Source organism: Limulus polyphemus, unplaced genomic scaffold (genome assembly GCF_000517525.1).
Source record: "Limulus polyphemus unplaced genomic scaffold, Limulus_polyphemus-2.1.2 Scaffold16, whole genome shotgun sequence".
NCBI classification, from domain to species: domain Eukaryota; kingdom Metazoa; phylum Arthropoda; class Merostomata; order Xiphosura; family Limulidae; genus Limulus; species Limulus polyphemus.
In genome coordinates, this window is record NW_013665626.1 from 1,573,945 (window position 1) to 1,591,320 (window position 17,376).

Consider the following 17,376-nt stretch of genomic DNA (forward strand, 5'->3'; position numbering starts at 1 on the left):
AAACAATTTTGAAACAAGATAGGGACATAATGAAAAGCCTCGTCAAACACGTGAAACGGGAAGGAAACTTGATCTTTAAAATCTTTCGTAGTGTGACCCACTTTTTTTTTTCTGAGATAGATGCAAATCTGTGACCAGGAGAACTACTCTTCTTGCTTATATGCTACCAAGTGATATGTCTTGTCCACAAGTACGAAATTAGATAGGATTTTCTGTCTGCTATTAGATGAGCAGAAAGATTCTCCAGGAGACATAACATTATCCGATGTTTCGCATACAAATAGAAATTTAGCAATTCACATTGAAGTAAACTCTGATAAGATAGGTTTCACATTTGATAGGATCCAGCGAATCCCATTAATGGTGTACAAGACAAAAGTATGTTTGTTTGAAATTAAGCACAAAGCTACGCAATGGGCTATCTGTGCTCTGCCTACCACGGGTATCGAAACCAGGTTTCTAGGGTGGTAAGTCCGCAGACATATCGCTGTGCCACTGGGGGCACAGAAGTATGGATCAAAGGTTTTTCAAATAATCACAAAATTTTTGAATACGTATCCGTTACTCATTGCAACAACTTTCTCTGGCAAATACTCTTTGCAACGAAGCTAGTTGTTTATGTGGGTTTTTCGAAATGAAGGATAAAGGTCAGTTATCATAGTTTTCAGAAGTAATTTTTCAGACTTTTTTTATTTACTGTATATACAACGATCGACAATATGATACACTTATCAGCTTGTTCTTTAGTTAGTACTAAAGTTCTTTATAAAGATTTAGTTTTATAAATCACAGCTCTTCAGCAGACAATATCTTGAAGTTACAAAAGCATGAGAAGTGCTCAGTAATGACTGTAATTTTCCTTAGTAATTGAGAAAGGATGGCTTTGACAATGAAAAAGTCAAAGAAGCAGAGAATTTCACTTGAAAGAACTACACATTATAACAAGAACTGGGATTAGGTTCGTGTTATATTATTCTTCAAGAATCGACCGAAAATCCTGTGATTTTTTCTGTATTATTATCCCATCTATATTATGAGCTTCACAGGATACCTGATCATCCTTATGTGATTTTTTAATCTTAACTGAAGAGAAGATGCCGAAACGTTTTGGAAAAAAATAGATATAACATATATTTTCAAAACTACAAGAAAAACACAAAATGATACCGTGTTGATAAAACGTTCGCTTTAAAATCAAATTATTCCACAATTTCAATAAATATTTGTATTATTGATAGTTTGTTGTTGTTTTTCCACTTACATGTTTCGTCTTTAAAAACATCTTATCCAAAGTCAGAAGGTATTTTATAGCGAAACAAATCATAATTGTAATTAGACAATATTTGCCAGAGAAATATGAACTCTTGAGTTCCTTGCTTTAAATACTAATTTTTTTATGAAAATCATATTTTCTGAATAGATTGTAACATAAATTTATGTGAATGGACCATTACCTCGTGTAAAATAAAATGGTTAGTTGGAGCAGTCAGTACCTAACATTTTTACGAACAGCATTGTTTGAAATTTTGCACCGTAGCCAGTGAAATCATTTTCGAAAACAGGAAATTATTAATTATTCTGAGATAAGATAGAGGGAAAATTGCACCTTCTTCCTCAATATATATTTTAGTAGCTTATGTGAGGTATGTACTGCTATAAATGGTTCATTACAGCTAGACGTAGAATATTACAACATATACAGGAGGAAACATAGCTCAGATGAATATGCTGCTGAAGGTAATGAAGAAAATTATTTCCTTAATCTGTTATAGGATTATGATAAGGAACTTTCAACTAAATACATGTTCTCTCTAATTATTGAACAAACATTATGTATGAATTAAACCCAGAAACTGAGCTAATTGCTGAGTTGTCAATCGTAACTATATGACAAAATATTTCCAAGTAAGTCATTAAAGGAAGTTTTTAGAAGTCCGAATGTTGTGGAGTAAATAATTTCGAACACAATAACTTTCCATCAGTTAAACTTTGCTTCATTTGTTCATTAAAATTGCTTAGTTAAATAACAGAATCCTAAAATAGTGTTTTTTTTAGCTATTTTCCTTCAACTTCCCCCCAAAAAATGTTCCACTAAGCATTTTATCCGCGTCACATTCTAACTTATTCGATTTTAACTAATGGAAGGCTATACGAAAACTGTAAGATACAATGTTTTCTTCACAAATGTCTAGGGAGACAAAATTTGCCTGTTAGCTTGATATATCATATACTTCCGTCCACTTCGATTACATCCTTCCTCAAAATCCAAGAGCTAAATTAAATTATAAGATTTGATCACAATCTTTATATGCTAATGAATCGAAATTCAAAGTTTCTTTGAAGAGAACTGGCAAGGAGCTATCAGAATGAAACTATAAGTCCATGAAGTGTTGAAATAACCCTATTTCAAAGATATGATTATATATATATATATAATTTTTTAACCTTATAAATAAGAAGCTGAGAACTGGCGCTCTTTCAGGGTGGATTTCATACTTCGATAAAAATATATCAGTAATTAATAATATGTCTTGCCTGATCTTACTCGTTACTGTAACCACATTTTTCAACAAAAACGAGCTATGACTACCTTATCTACCAAATCACTTACCACTACATTAGACACGAGAAGAGAATAATTTGTAGCAAACCTAAGTATTTAAAAAAACATCTTTGTGGTTGTTTGTATTATTTTAGAATCTCATAACAGTAATCTTACACTCAGTAATGGATTGAAAATCCTACAAATTTCTGAGCGTTATATATGATCAGTTATTTATAAGAGTTTCTATATTATACACAATCAATCTCTTCTGGAGATTAGGTCAATGTAATTTAAACAACCTATCATACCATAATACAAATGAACAAGTACAATTAATTATTACATTTTTGTGACTGATTATAATAAATACTTCTTTAACTTTATTGTACGAACTTATAATATCATCAATAATACCAAAATTATTAGTACAACATTCTTTGATTTACATCTGAAACCAATTTTGAATTACAACTATTCTTCTATTCATTATTTTACAGTTAAAACTTTATCTTTGATTTATTAACAAAGTACTCTCAGACGACGTGTATCACGGAACATGTCTTGTTTTTTGTTTGTTTGTTTTTGAATTTCGCGCAAAGCTACACGAGGGCTGTCTGCGCTAGCGTCCCTAATTTAGCAGTGTAAGACTAGAGGGAAGGCAGCTAGTCATCACCACCTCACCGCCAACTCTTAAGCTACTCTTTTACCAACGAATAGTGGGATTGACCGTCACATTATAACGTCCCCACGGCTGAAAGGGCGAGCATGTTTAGTGGGACGGGGATTCGAACCCGCAACCCTCAGATTGCAAGTCGAGCGCCCTAACCATCTGGCCATGCCGGGCCGGAACATGTCTTAGACATGAAACATGATTTTTATATTCATAAACAATTTCAAACCATGATGAACTAAATCCAAAATGCATAATTATAGTTTCTAGTACGACTCTAGAGATAATGATTGAGAACCACAATGAGCAACTCCCAAAACACACACAGCATGTAACATAATGAAACACTTCAAGGATACAATCCATAAACTCGTAGCATACTTAAAAGAAATTTACTATTTACAAGAACAATGAACAAGTTATAATAAAAAGAAAGGAAGATAACAAATATTTAGATTCTTTTTACATAAATCATAACTTCCGATTATAAAGCTGCCAACAACTTTCTTTTCATTTGTAAAGAAGAGCAACAATATATATGTATATATACACACATAAAACTCCAGGACCAAGACACTTAATGTTAAATACAAAACAAGTTAATGTTCATAACAATTTTCAACTTGATAAATTCCATATATATATATATATATTTATGACAACTGAAATAAAATATTTAAAATTCATACCATTTGTCAACAAAGTGGAAATGGTATAATTTTTAAAGGAAAATGTATGCGGTCATAGCACCCAAAAGTGCTGGAGATACTCCGTTTACCAGACATTATCCGAAAAAACAAACATAAAACAAAACACAAATGAATCAAGAGATTACTGTCACGGAAGATCAATTAAGGTTTAGGTGTTGGATGCTTTAACCATCAGTGTCCTAACACCTACTATCATTTAGCATCCGCAGTCAAATGTAAGCATGGTAGTCATCCTTAAAAAGTTTAAGATTTTAAAAGTAACATTATAGTAGAAATTTTGTTGTGACAAAAACACCATTAATTATTCTCGCTAAACACCCAACCTACACCATTCAGACAATTATTATGAGTGACAAGAATTATGAACCCTTATTTAAATAGTTCAGTGATAACTGAACACTCATCTTCCTCCTTTGTCAACTACATTCAGGTACAGTCCAGCTAGACTAAATAAGTCCAGCTATTTAAAATTGTCACTTTTCAAATAGCAAATTAAAATTTAAAGCTAGTATTTAAAGGATTTAGATGTTCTTGAAATAATAGTGACCTGTTATGATCGCAAGATAGAAATAAAATTAACCATTTCATATAAAAATATTTCAATAACTTGCAGTGTTTATTGCAAAATAATGTTAAAACTTAAATAATTTCCCAACTTTCATACCTATTGTGTTTAAATTTGCCTGATTGGCATTATCACGGTGGCAACAGCGGCGTGTATTATCATGCACCAACTCATCCTTGAAGACTTGGCCCGAGTATGCTGTATTGATCAAGATGTGTACATCTTCAAATTACAAGAAGAAGAACTTCTGAGAATATCTCAACCAGAAATATGCAGAGTAGTTGGCAGTTTGAGTCTGTGTGACTGCGTGCATAACTCAGTAATAATGTAAAACAGGTAAGTTCACCAGTGTTCAAAAGAACAGCAAAGATGGACCTAGACCAATTTATTAAATGTTTCAAGCTAGGTGGGGTCACATTCGTCATGATACATCTTTAGATTACAAGAAGAAAACTAAATGAAAACATCTTGATTGGATTTTGATAGAGAAACTGGAAGTTGGAGCCTGTGTGCACCACTCATTTGTGAGGTAAAACAGGTAAACCTATCAGTATTTAAAGGAACAGCAAATAATTACCTTTTAAAGAGCCAAGCAATCTATGGGACCCAGTTGAAAACTTAAAGGCGAGAAACCCGAGAGAACTTGGCCACACATGTTGATGGTTTAAAAAGACTACAGAAAATAGACATTTTATACTGCACCACCAAGGATTTAAGAATGTCTCATACCTCATGGAGACAGTTTCAGTAATGACATAGTTTAAAGCAATCACATCAAGCCATACCCTGCAGCAAAAGAGGAAGCCAGAAGGAGTGGCCATTGAAGCTGTGGGCCTAACTTTGAAATTGCCTGTTTAATCCATTATTCCAACAAATCATTGAATATATGACGAACCATTGCTCCACAGGCTCAACTATAGGAGAACCACTAAACATCACGATACATCAACATTGAATGAACGAACACCGTTATAGTTTCAGTTTCACCCCAAAATACCAAGGGTGTGAAGGAAAAACATATACTTTAACTGTGGCATGCCTGATCACTAATTGTGGGAATGCTTATACCCTGTTTTGAGATAGTACCATCAGATGCACGCACTTTTCAGGGCAATGTCACAACAGATGCAGGAAGATTGGCAACAAGAAGGGATGCAGCAGCACCTACTGGCTTAAAGTAGTAAACCTGAGTTTGATTTGGACACCATTTTGAGTGAGTGCAACAGTTAGCTCACACCTAAGGTCATGATAGGTGTCACATGTATTTGCCAATAATGATACAGAGACACGAGGTTGAGTTCCTAGAGAACACTAGATCATCCAGAACCTTATTCGACCTTGCCGTATGTCTGGCATACCATGCTAAGCACTACTTTGTGCTGGGTCAGCATCCATTGAGATAGATACTAACTTGTATCTGTGCACACCCTCTTTCTGTCACAGCCTTTTAGTTGTGAATTCAATCCTATGCTACCAACTGGACTCCTGACTTTCCTTTGCTGAACACCCTGATCACTTTCAAATTTGATAATGGAGTCATGATCTTGTGAATTGCTTGAAAACATACTGTGCTTATGAGAGCATTGTGATAAAATACCCCCAGTCCTAACGACTGGAGCCCAAGACAAAGTACCATCATGGACGATGCACTGTGGGAGTTTTTACTTCATCATATGTTGATGGTGTGATAAGTACTTACCATGATTGAACTAGTGATGATATTCCAAGGTTCAATGCCAGAGGTGATCGTGGAAAACGATCATTACATCATTCAAAAGAGACACCAGACCCATTGCAGAACGCTGTAAATAATGTCATAATCTTCAATTCATTATAATCTGTTTTTCTCTTGTGATTATTTTGCATTGTATTTCATTCTTCATACGGTTTTGTGGGACTTATTTAGTCATTTAAATTTTAATGTGTATATGGTTTAAATTAATTTTTGTATCCTTCTAATATATAATTTTATAATAACTGATAAGTATTTTTATTACCATTTAACTGGATTGAGTTTTACATTATATTGTGTAATATGATTTACTGTATTTTTATATTTTATTTATTGTTATTATTTTTTTAGTTGTAACTAGTTGCTAGATAAATATGTTAACTTTCGTTGCTTTTCTTTTGGTGACATGTTGTGCATGTCACCTGAGGGAAATAATTACCACATTTCACAACCAGTTATTCTTTTTTTTAAAACTTGGCCAATAACGTCGATTTTAAGTTTGGGTGAGATTGTCCTTTATATAAGGAAGGGAGGGATTGTAATGACTGAAATAGTTAGGAATTTCACCTTTCCATAACTAGTATGGAATATATCATTATTCGGGTAATATTTTTTCTAAATGCCCATGCAGTTTCTGCATGTAGTTAATTATATTCATGTTGACCAGATGTCCCAAGGTGGAGAACATATTCTGATCTCTTTACTGCAACCTTTATATGTATAGGTTTGCTCGAAAATAACCTATTCAACAGGCAGTAGAGAAACCTATACACCAGACTTGGCTTAAGGTTGCGTGTATAACATTCGTTGAAATATATAACAGTTATACTTGAGGGATATTTGACTTTATTTGCTTCGTTAGAGTCTATAAGTTAAGCATTTCCATGATTCTGTATCTTGAGTTATCTTACTCTTGCCAATCCCAGCAGCCAAACGAGACAAGAGAAACCTGGCCAGTTTAGGTAATAAATCACTGTGTTTGTGTTTAACAAGGAATTTTTCTTTATGTTTTCTTGTTTTGCTTCACTGTGATATCAGTGACCTTGAATACCAAACTCAGAAAAATTATCGTTGTTTCAAGATACGCAAATTCTTACATGCTGTGTATTGTTTTTTATTTAATAACACATTTAAACAATTCGGACAACATATTTCTAGCAAATACAAGAAGTACTTCTGGATGGTAATTTAAGTTGAAGGTTTATATATACATTTGAACTTGAGTTTTCAATAATAACAAGTAAAAACAAGAACTAAAACAAAGCTTTTCACGTTAGTCGCGATTGTAGATTATATATTGATAATGTTCTCTTACCGAATTATTAAGGTTTCTCTTCTTTCTCCAAACACTTTTATTCAACACAATTCACTCTGGAAAACATATTTTTTATTACAAATAAAACATATGTCCTGAAATTAGATACAAGCAATAAAAGAAACAATTTTAATTTTGAAGATACAAACTCTCCATTTATCAATACTTTGTTTATTTACAATTTGCTGCACCGCTACACAAAAGCAACCTGTACATATTCATCCCTAATTTTGAATTGGCAGAAAAGAAGGAAAGCAGTTAATCAGCAACACTAACCGCCACCCTTTGGACTATATTTATCTTCTCAGAGTGGTAATCGTAGCACTAGAGACACCGTTAATTGGCTGGCTGCTTCAGGAGGAGGGGGTAGAGACGATTATGTCATAGTGCCATGCATCAGACATAATTACGTCACAGTTTCATTAAGCGGCACCAAAGGGTTCCACTGTCTTAAGGGAGGGTTGGTTTCATAGTTCCACAAAGTGGTACCAGAGGACGCATTAGTATGGTGAGCGCGCAGATAATTCGCGAGAAAACCATCAGAGGGTGATGTAGATCAATGTGTCTCAACATGTCATCAATGTCTTTATTTAGTTACTTGTTCTAAACTGTAAAACTATTATTTGTATTTAATAGAACAGTTTTTGACATTCTTTGACACTTTATTATTTTCTCATAACAAAGATCTTACAATCTGATCTAAATAAAAGATATATCTGTTAAGGACGTATTTACATGAAAACGTTTTGCAACACATTCATGAACAAACATATCACTGGTATCTTTGTGGGATCTAAATATGATAACAGTTTTCATTTCAACATAAGTTGACAGTAATAATAAACATAATATATACAATATTGTCTGCACACAGACGAATATAGTCCATGCAGTACTTTTTTATTGTAAGTCCACGTTCGACAGTTCTTAATAAAATTTCTTATGTTGAGGTTATGCGGAGGTAACCGTAATGTATCGAAATATTGCCCTTTCTCATCTCGAACAAAATAATGACAGATCACCTCCAAACTTTTTTTACATACACAAATGATGTGAGAGTATCGAATAAATTTCTATAGTGTTCATAGTTTCTTACATATCAGTTATGATGTTTTTAGATTGATCAATTTCTAAAATGGACTGTAATCCTCTATAGGAGAGAACATTTATAGTGTTGGGCAAGGTACTACCAAAACATATTTCAATTAGTAAATGTCCCTGTTTCACCGAGTTAAAGTGTGAATCTCCAGCAGATATATCAGGTGTCAGATTAAAAGCAAGGAGTGTATATGCTCCCGAGTATTGGTCATATCCTATGTCAATTCCTTGATCTTGAAACTGTTTTCCTGCTCCACTAAATAATGTTTCATAGCTTCATGCATGCAACTCAGCATCAAAATCTGGTTGTAAAAGTCGAGCAGGAAACTATTTTTCATCGACATTGATTGCCACGGAATTGATACTATAATCATTATCAACACATCCTATAACAAGACATGTGGGTACTTGATCAAAAGATGCATTATCGATAGATATTTATAAGTTTCTCTGAGGAATTGAAAACGATTTTCACACTATATATTTCATAAGATATGTAGCTATTTCTTTCTAAAATGCTTTAGCATGCAACAAAATGACTGAGAGTCTGATCTTGAATCCCGATTCATCCTTTGACATAATAGAAAATGACTTTTTTACTTTGTACGAGCTGGAGTTTTAAATTTAAACCAATGGGCAAGAACTAGTTGTGCAAAAAGATGTCTGAATGTAGATGACTGATCATGTTGACTGCTTTATTATAACGTGTATCTATGTGTTGGTCTTTGATAAACTAAACTAAACGATAGAAGGAAATAATAAAGGAATGATAAACACAACCATAATCACAAAAAATATAATTTGCTATCTCACACCTCTTCCTCCTTGTAAAACTAAATGATGACATTAATCACTTCGTATAAAATATCCCTCTTTATAATGACATCATGAATCCTTTACAGTTCAAGTAATATACAAGAAATATACAATTCACGTTTTTGAATATTCAGCTAGATCTTCTATATATGTAGAAATATATTAGATCGTCAAGAAATTAATATCACGTTTTGGAACACTTTCATTAATCACCCCCTAAAAACGTACATCACGTAAATAGTTAAACGAACCGCATAAACGTCACGTTAGTGTAGCTTTTGTAATGTGTAAAGCTTAGTATACTCTAATCCCTTATAGTGATGGCACACGACGAGGCACACATTCGGCATGTAATGCTGTTTGAATACAAGAAGGGGAACAACGCCTCTGTAGCCACAAAGAATATCAAAGAAATTTATGGAAATGTTTCGAACGTTCGTAAGTGTCAACGATGGCTCAGCAAATTTCGTTCAGGTGACTTTTGCCTTAAAAACAGTAATGGCAGGGGCCGACATGTTGGAATTAATATTGATGCTCTGAAGATGCTTGTTGAGTCTAACCCAAGGCAAACACACCCGTGAAATGGCCCTGAAATTGCATGTCTCTCATGAAACAATACGTAAACATCTAATGAATGTGGGAAAACTCCATAAAGAAGGTGTTTGTGTGCCTCACGAACTCTCTGATGATCACCGTTTCCAACTTGTGAATGTTGCTTCGTCTCTTCTGGCGCGTAATGCGCGTGAGCCATGTTTAAACAGAATTGTCACCGGTGATGAAAAATGGATTATCTATGCGAATATCAAACACCAAAAACAATGGCTCTGTCCTAGCCAAAAACCCACTTCTGTCCCCAAAATCTGGACTCCATCCGCAGAAAATGATACTTTGCATATGATGGGACATCGAAGGAGTGTTTCATTTCGAACTCCTTAATCCACAGCACACTGTCAATGCAGAGATCTATAGTAAACAACTGGAACGTTTAAATCAAGCCCTTCATCAGAAACGCCCTTCACTCGTTAATCGGAAAGGTGTTCTTTTCCACGACAATACACGTCCACATATGGCATGTTTAACGTAACACAAGATTACGGAGTTGAGTTGTGAAGTTCTCCCCCACCCAACATATTCTCTAGATATAGCACCATCAGATTCTTATATTTTTCATTCGCTGCAATACCATTTTAATGGGAAAAGGTATGCAAATGTGGAAGGTGTTAAAGAGGACATCAACATGCTTTTTGCTTCAAAGCCAAGTAATTTCTTTTATCAGGGCATTAACAACCTGATTGTAAGATGGGAAAAGTATCATCGATAAGAATGGAGACTATTTCATTTAATAAATATTTTGTTTTGATATATATATATAAGTTGTTCGGGTTTTTTCATCTAAAAAAAGCGACATTAATTTCTTGACGACCCAATACATCTTTATATTAGAAATCGTCCTATAGCTGCACCTGATCTAAAATATTTTAATTCACACACTAATGGGTTAACACATTTTGTAATTTCGAAAGGTTCATTCCACTTTGGAGCAAATTTTGCAGTAAAATTATTTTCTGCAAAAGATAAAGGACGTGTCTTTAATAATACTAAATGGCCTACTTTAAATGTGTCTAAGCATCTCTTATGATTGTAGGCTTGTTGCTGTCGCTTCCGAGACTTTTCAACATTGGATCTTGCCTTCTGTATGGCATATTGTAATTCTGCTGTTCATTCGTCAATGGTTGGTGGTGCTTTTGGGTATTTCATCAGTCAGTCCCAAGGAAGGAAGATATTATGTCCCAAGCAAAGTTCGGCTGGCATGTAACCTGTAGAATCATGAATAGAAGTTTTAATGGCTAGAGAAAATTCAGATAAATGATTATCCCAACTTCGATTATTTTTTTAATATAAGTGATGTTAGAGTTAGGATGATATTGAGTTGTAAAGATGTTATAAATTCACATAGCTTTACAAGCTTCATCCATCAAATGAGACACAAACTGTGGGCCATTATCATATACAAGAGGAATACCATATTTACACAAATATTCATTAATTAGTTGTTGTTTTTTTAAATCATCTTCTCGGTTATTTGTTTGAGAGGATAATTCAACCCGTTTACTGAAATAATCTGTTATAACCAACAAATAATTATTTCCTGTCCTAGATTTAGGATTAGATTCCATGATGTCTACTTCTATTATCTCACCAGGCACCAGGTTCTATTAGTTTAGTGCTTTGCATAAATACAGTTCGCCACTTCTGACCAAATTTAGTGATTTGACTCACATGGCATGAAAACACATAATTTTTAATGTCCTTCTCAAATCAGATCAATAACCCTATCTGGATACTTTGGCTATTGTTTTTCGGACACCTAGATGAGTAGCCATAGGATGATCATGCAATTTGATTAATATTGCCAGTCTCAATATTTTGGGAATAACTAGTCTGAATTCACAATTGCTATAACCCTTTTTTTGTGTATAAAGAACATTTCCATTAAAGACATGGTATGTGGATTTAGTTAAAATCTCTACAATTATAGAAAAATCATCTGATATTGGTACAGTTTTCAAATAAGAGTATATATGCTTATATTCATCATCTTTAGTTTGTTTAGTAACCAGTTGTTCTCTAGTGTTAACATTGACAATGGCAAAATTTAGGTGATAACTTACTGATGTCCAAATCTGGAGTTTCTTCTGGGGTGTCAATAGAATGTCTAGATAGGTCATCAGGGAACTGGTTCTCTTTTCCTTTATTTTCAATATTTCAATGTTAATCTTATAATTTTAGTGATCAACGCATCAGTCTACCAGTTAACTTGAGAGCTGTCTAACCATTTCAAGGCAGCATGGTCAGTTATAACTGTAAATTTTTCTCCATCTAGGTATATCTTAGATTTTTCTATAGCCCAGACTATGGCTAGACACTTTAACTCTGTGGTACTATAGTTTCTTTCTGCAGAGTTCAGTGTTATACTGGCATATGCTATGACACCTTTCTGACATAGAACTGCTCATAGTCCAACATTTCAAGCATCTGTATGCAGAAAATGGTGTTCACCTTTTCTTGAAAGTTACAAGACAGGGGATTCACATAAAGACCGCTTTAATTTCTGGAATACATTATCACACTGTGGAGGGCCATTTACACCTGATATGCTTCCTTCATAACTGATATAAAGGTTCAGCAGTTGTAGCAAAATTTGGATTGAACTGATTGTGCTTAGAATGTGCTTAAATATTTACAGTTGCTTGAAGCTGGAAAGTCTGTAACAGCTTTCACTTTGTCATCATTTTCTGTATTCCCTAAGAAGAAAGTTTAAATCCTAAGTATGATACTTCTGATTGGCAAAATGTGCTGTTAAAAATTTTTACAGTACGATTATCTGTATGTAACTTGTATAAAACCAATTCAAGATCTTTCAAGTGTTGTTCAAATGTTGGTAAAATAAACTATGACATCATCAATGATATCATCAATATAGGCCTTGAAACATTAAGTTGCATCTGCTAAAGCCTTATCCATAAGTCTATAGAAGGTGGCAGATGCATTTTTAATTCACCAAGACAGTCCCCTAGAGGTGGATTATTAGATACATTTGCAATGAAAAAATACTATTTGTATTGTAATACAATACATACGGACCTAGCTTCTTGAGCATATGGTTTAATTTTAGACGAGTGTGAGAAGTGGTGAAAGCTGCCAGAAATAATTTGGTTTGATCTTTCTGGGGCCAATACTCATGGTTGTGTTTCAAATGAAGAACAATTACTTAATTGTTAGATAAAGCAACATATGTTGTTATTACCTTAGTATTATCATTGATTAATGAGTAATACTCTTTAACAATTGTTACATAGGTAAGTTGTGATGTGTCCTCAGACATATCCCAACGTCCCCAAAAAGAGTTAAGACAAAGGTTTCCAACTTACATTCTTCTTGGATTAAAGGCTATTTTTCCTGGGGGTCAGACGCACTCCTTCCTTTTCAGCATAGTGAGCAACGTAATGTTTATTTGTCTCTGATATTACACAGTGAGAGAGTCCATCCATAACTTTCCTGCTTTATTTTAAGAAAAGTATCAATATAATTCTTAAACATATCTCTATATTTATTGAAAAAGTGGCAAATCTCGAATATTTGCATTACCTGGTATCCACATTCGACTGATCTATCCAGTGGCACAGCAGTATGTCTGCAGACTTACAATGCTAGAAACCAGGTTTTGATACTCGTGGTGGGCAGAGCACAGATAGCCCATGGTGTAGCTTTGTGCTTAATTACAAGCAAAACAAAAACGAATGCTCTTTAAACTTTTTCGGTGACCCAGGTATGAAGAAAGCTTTCTCGCCATCACAGTGTTTACATGGTGGTGGTGATCTTTATTTCACACATGATCTGTATAAGGAAAAAAATAATTTGCTATTTCTTCTAAAAGGTAAAATGGGATAGCAGAGTTTCCTCGGAGCTAGAATTTTACATTTTATAAAACCAGAATAAATGTTTAAATCAGTGAAATTTGTTATTATGATGATAGGTTGTCCAGCTAGATACTTCTTCATCCATGGATATAGGGATGTAAAGTCTATGTTCTTGATTTTTTCTCCCTCCTTTAAACATACAAAAGTTTTGTCACGTTGACGTTCCCTCGATAGAAACCATCTCATATATCCAGGCAGAAAACTACTGTGGAAATCGATCACATCTCAATCATTAGTTTTCATCTTCTTAAATTCGTGTTCCCATATCGATATGTTGTTGTCTCTCTAAGGTATTCTTTCTAACAAACCATATTGGTATACTTAGAATTAAATTATCTGTATCAGAATCATAACATGTATTACACTCATTGTAGTAGCACTCGCAAAATTCGCAGATTGTCTTGTGCTCTTTACAGAAACTCACTACTTTATAATTCGGGATTTGTTGCTCATCGTTAAGTTTGTATTGGATCGTGACCACCTCAGATTTATATAGTCTTACCACTGGATACTTACTTGGCTATAGTTGTTGGATATAAAGTATCCGTAGTTAGGTACGAGAGCTATAGATCGTGATGGTATAAAGTTGCTTATGTATACAACTAAGCATACAGAAACAATGATCGTGTACACGAAGGAGTTTATATTACAGGTTGTGAGAAACTATGTTGTGTTGAAGCCAGCACCAGTGAAGTATGTCTACGTCTGAGATATTGTATAACTTGCAACATATTCTATGACCAAAAGATTAAATATGATGTATAACTTTCAACAATGACAGTGATATTTTCTTATCATGAAAGTTAAAGAGGTACCCTTCTCGTCGTTGTCTGTGCCAGTCCAGGAATTTATCTCTTATGGGTGCTGAGATAGTGTCAGAAGAGTAGACGCTTCTGGTTTGATCTGACGTTAAACAGGGGGTGGAAAATATCCTTTCTGCAATTCTTCTAAATCAAAATTTTTTAGTAACAATTATAAAGCAATTTGGATGAAATTATAGCTGTCAATAATTCTAATTTTCATACTTTAGATGGTCAATACCATAATCTTTCCACCATTTATGATAAAGTCAGGCTTTATCCTCTGATGGATAAGGTAACTTAAGATAAAGTACCCATCAAATCTTTTCATGCTATGGTTTATACAAGTATAATTCTTATACTTCTTGAAAATAAGAACTTACGAAATTCCTCACATGAATTACAACCTTTAAAAACTGTTTCCTTACCGTTAAAATCGTGGACCACACAGTAAATCACCTTGTAAATTCTAATTTCCTGATCTGTCTCAAAATCAAAAAATAAATACGTAAATTATTATACGGTAAACAAATGAGTTACATCCTATGCATATAATTTTACCACATAGATGAAAATCAGGCTTACTTTTTTGTGTCAATAATTACAAAACGTTTTCTACATTGCTGAAAGTTATTGCACAAAAATATTGTTTGTTTTCATTTCTTTGTTTTATGTCTGTTGTAAAAGTCTGTACAAAACCTGTTACAATCAGCACAAACTGTGGTTTACCTTTCGAACATTCTTTAATGTAGTAAACGCTAAAATAACTAGTACAATGATGCATATTTAAATGGTTAAATCCTTTGTTACAATTTGAACAGTAATAATTTACCCAGAGGAAACCCTTCATTGACGTGATAACGTCAAAATGATTATCATGATAGCACAAGAAAATCTTTTCAGGACATGAAGGACTTTTATAAATTACACGGCTGAAATTATCTGAAGAAAATATAGGTGTTTGATCATTTAGATGATGTACGAATTTTGTTATTTCTTCTATTATACAAGGTCCTTCTGGAATAATACACGGAGTGTGTAACTCCTTAGACATAGTGTACGTAGAGACTTTTGCTGATTCCTAACTTGAGATATTTTCTGAAGGATATTATTAAAGCCTTAGCATAGCAAAGTTTATTGTTGTTGTTGTCGAAAGAAATAACCGATCGTTTTCTTAAGTTGATCAAGAATTACATTCAACAACTTACCTATGCCACTACCAGCAGGTGATTCCAATGTAGTGACCTCAATTCTGAAAAACCATTCTAATGATATGTCCTTTTCACTATGATTGACTTTTTCGATGTTGGTTAAGATCATATAAGGTGAAAAACATCCTTACTCTGCAAAGATGTACTGGTTGGTTTATCCAGATAATTGGAATAAATGCATACCTTACGTTATCTTTATTTCTTAAATGTGATATGGTCTCGTCCAATATATTCTGAATATTCTAATTGAGTGTCTATATAATGTTTGTAAGTGGCTGTCCATATGATTTCGGATTAAATGATATATTGTATGTTGTAGCAGTTGCATTGTACTTTTAACTCTCTTATATCCTGTTTGTCTAATAATAAAATGTCTGTCTTCTTTGTGGGGTTGCTTAACATCATGGAATGTAAAGAAAGAAGTAACTGTGGTCATTTAATTTTGTAAAATCATATTAAACGTATTAATCAATATAATTTTGTATATGATATGAAAGCAACTTGCACTATTCAAATATGTGAATATATGAATTTGTATAATCATTGACAACTCACCCCTTCCTCATTAGATGTACGCTTGATGCCTCGGGAAGTCTGCATGTTAATAGTCTCTTCATTATGTGATCATTTAATTTTGTATAACCATATAAAATCGTATTAAACAATATAATTTTATGAACAATAAGAAAGTAAGTTACAGTCTATTTAACAGTTAGAGACCACAGAATCTGCCTAATTATAGGCATACACCTCTTCCTAGGTCATTTAGCTCGTCATAACTAATGGATAGTGGAACCATATCATACATAAATACACAATTAAATTATAAGTATTATATCTTGATTACACGTTATAAATATCGAAATAACTCTGTAGCACTACTAGTTTAATTTATTTCAGGAATATAATTAAGGACAAAGGATAAATAATACTTACAGCAGGTGAGTTGTTCATAGATATCATTAATAGAACTATAAAATACCATAATTGCATGAACGTTGAATTCAAACTGATTGCAGACTGATATGACTGCAGTTTATATAGTCTCCTACAACATTCTGAAAATAGTTTTATTCAGTTTTTCAGCAAGTCAACAATCTACTAACGTCTACAGGCCCGGCATGGCCAGGTGGTTATAGCACACGACTCGCAATCTGCGAGTCACGGGTTCGAATCCCCACCAAACATGCTCCCCCTTTTAGCCGTAGGGGCGATATTATGTGACGGTCAATCCCACTATTCGTTGGTAAAAGAGTAGCTCAAGAGTTGGCGGTGGGTGGTGATGACTAGCTGCCTTCCCTCTAGTCTTACACTGCAAAATTAGGGACGGCTAGCGCAGATGGCCCTCGTGTTTCTTTGCGAGAAAGTCAAAAACAAAATCCTGTTTTCTGACCGTTGTATTTCTCTGTAACAACTTCTCTTTCGTTTGAAAT